The sequence below is a fragment of the Cyrtonyx montezumae genome, unplaced genomic scaffold (assembly GCF_038088225.1).
Source record: "Cyrtonyx montezumae isolate F1298 unplaced genomic scaffold, pur_monq_1.0 scaffold_74, whole genome shotgun sequence".
Lineage (NCBI taxonomy): Eukaryota > Metazoa > Chordata > Aves > Galliformes > Odontophoridae > Cyrtonyx > Cyrtonyx montezumae.
The window spans coordinates 103,070-106,419 of record NW_027072083.1 but is presented as its reverse complement, the minus strand read 5'-3'; positions in this window follow the sequence as shown (position 1 = coordinate 106,419).

Sequence of the window (3,350 nt, the reverse complement as noted above, 5' to 3'; positions counted from 1 at the left end):
GAACCCACAAGGGCGCGCAGAGAGAGGAATCCCTCGCGAGAGCTCCTGTAGAAGTAGCAGGGAGAACGTCTCGCGAGAATTCCAGGAGCGGGCGGGGCGGCGGAGTTGGCGCCAGCCTCGCTCCGCTTCCGCTGCCACGGAGCTGTCCCAGAGCGCCCCCTGGGGGTGGGGAGGGCGCACTGCGGTCCCGGCCGCCCGATAACTGCTGGCTGTGCCATTTGGAACGGCTGAAGTGTTCCGGCCCTGCTCCATTTCCCTCGGTTCTCAGCCCCAAAAAAGACATCACCGTCGCAAGGGGCGGTTGCTCAGAGGGAAAATGCCTTCAGGGAGAGGCCGACGTGGTGTTGTGATTAGTTATTTCAATGGGCACAAGAACCCTAAGGCCGTGCTGCAAGAGTTACAGGGCGAGGGGGAGGGGTGCAACAGGAGCTTCTCAGGGCCTTAAAGTTCTCCCGATAAACGATTTAGAACAGCTTCCTGAAGACTTAACATCGAAGTGCTGATGCTGAGGTTTTGCACTGCAAATTATCTCTTTCCAAACGGCAGATAAAGGTGCTACGCGTTCATCAGAAAACAAAACCAATGCGCCTGGTTGAACTTAAGTGACAAAACAGACAGGGATCTGCTAGAAAGAGACCTATGAGGGGATACGAAGATGATAAAGGGCGTGGAACAGCTCCTGCATGAGGAGAGGCTGAGAGAGCTGGGGCTGTTCAGCCTTGAGAAGGCTCAGAGGGGATCTGATCCACGGCTGTCAATATCTGAGCAGCGGGAGGCAAAGGCACGAGGCCGGACTCTTCTCAGCAGTGTGTGGCCATAGGATGAGGGGAAACGGCCACAAACTGAAGCATGGGAAGCTGTGCACCAACGTGCGTGGGGACTTCTTCCCAGTGCAGTGGTGGAGCACTGGAGCTGCACACAGAGGTGGTGGGGTCTCCTTCTGTGCCTGGACGCCGAGCTGTGCACCCTGGGCTGGGAGCTGCTCGGCAGGGGGGTGGGCTCCATGGTCTCCACGGGTCCCTTCTAACCCCTGCACTTCTGTGGTTCTGTGCCGGCAGTTAACCACTTGGCAGACATGAATTACTGAGACTCAGTGGACTCCTACATAGTGTGATTGCTGAAGACTCTACATCTTCCAGAACACCTCCTAGCAGACCTAGCAGATCTTCTAGGAGTTACTCCACACGATGTAGAGCTGCAGTGCAGGCAGCAGGAGCAGGGAAGCCATCGTCCCTCTGTGCTCAGCGCTGTGAGGCCGCAGCTCAGTGCTGTGCTCAGCGTTGGGCCCTCACTGCAGTGCACACATGGAGGCCCTGCAGCGTGTGCAGGGAAGGGCAGCAAAGCTGGGAGGGCTCTGCAGCACAGGGCTGTGGGCAGAGGCTGACAGAGCTGGGGTTGGGCAGTGTGGAGAAGAGGAGCTCAGGGGAGACCTCAGTGCTCTCTACAACGACCTGAAGGAGGTGGTGCTGAGCTGGGGGTCGGCCTCTGCTCTCTTGTAATTAGTGATGGGATGAAAGGGAATGGCCTCAAGCTGCAGCAGGGCAGATTCAGGCTGGATGTTAGGAAGCATTTCTCCTCTGAGTGCTGGGATGGGCTGCACGGGGAGGTGGTGGAGTCACCAACCCTGGAGAAGAAACATTCAGATGTTGTACTGAGGGACGTGGTTTAGTGGGCTCTGTGGGTGACGGGTGGACGGTTGGACTGGATGATCTCGGAGGTCTTTTCCAACCTTGGTAATTCTATGATTCTGTGATTCTGCGTGCCACACCACAGCTATGATCCATGGACAGGAATTTCAGGCATCGTGAGCAGACCTAACCAGTAGTCCTTGGACACATGTGTCCTTGGATGCATCCCCTTCCTTGTCTAGCAGGACTCTTCCCTGGCTTGCAAACGTGAGGGCAGGATTTCCATCTTTGTGCTGGTGATAGTTCTGCAGGGAAGGCCACGCACGTCTCGCTGGATGCCGAGCTGCAGGCCTGCAATACTCCTGCAGCAAAGGCCACCTGGGCTGCCCCAAGAAAGCCTCATTAGCTGACTGTGGGAAGAGCTCTCCTCTGCTCTGCTCTGGTGAGGCTCCATCCAAAGCACCGGGACCAAGAAATGGAGTGAACCCAGCGCAGGCCGCCCAGATGGCAAAGGGCCAGGAGCATGCGCGGTGGGAGAGTCTGAGAGCTGGGGTGGCTGGACACCAGTGTGAACAAGTGCCTGATCAGAGGGTGAAGAATCACAGAGTCACAGAACTGGTTTGCTTGGAAGGGTCCTTAAAGACTGTAAAACCATGGAATGGTTTGTACTGGAAGGAGCCTTAAAGATCATCCAGTTTCCAACCCAAGAAGATGGAGCTAGGCTCTTCTCAGTGGGACACAGCACTGGGACAAGATGCTCAGCAATGGGCCCAAACTGAAAAATGGGAGAACATTTTTTTCTGTGAGGTTGGCTGAACACTGGCACGGGTTATCCAGAGGGGCTGGGATGTCTCTGTCTGTGGGGATTCTCAGACCTGACTGGACGTGGGTACGTGGTACTGGACAGCCCAGCCCTGGGCTGGAGGAGCGCACAGGGTGGCTGGACCTTGAATGCTCCTCACCAACCCCAGATCTTCTGTGACTCTGTGACTGCTGCTTGTCACGTGCGTGAAACATCCTGTGGCTGCCAGCTAATGAACTTATAACTGCTGAGTGCAGCCAGCAGGAGGGAGATCCATCACTCAAGCCGAGTTGTAATATAGTGAAATGTGCTAACAAAGAGCTCAGTGGCTCATCAGGGAAGCAGCAGCTGGTGTATGAAGGCATTTCTTAGTTTGCAAAGGCAAGTGCAAGCTTGTTCTGGACAAAGCAGTTTCTGCATCATGCAGCTGAATGCTGTTTTTCCTGTGGCTTGCTTCTCTATCCAATTTACCTGACTTTGTTGAACTCAAGGAAGCTATTTCACTCCTCTCACCTGTAAGAGTGGCAAAGAAATCACTGAGTGCTCGCTCAGCAGACCAGCTCCTCGGATGAGATAAGCTGCTTGCAATGGCTTTATTGATTTGTCAGTTTCTGTCAAGCTGGCACAGCGCAGCGCAGCTGGGAGAACACAGCACCACTGACAGCTCAGCACAGCGTCCTAGCAGGGCAGACCCAGCCCAGCTCGTACAGCTGCTGCAACACTGCAAAGCACGACGCAGGCAACGGAGGAGTTGGCACAGCACAGCCCAGCAGCAGGGCTGCCCACAGCACAGCACAGCAGCACGGAGCGCAGCACAGCTCCTGCTGCACAAACCATTTCTGTTGGCAGTTTTCAGCAGCGTTTCTCCACACAAGCGATGAAGTTGCAAGCACGCAGGGAAGGAAGAGACACAGGGCTTT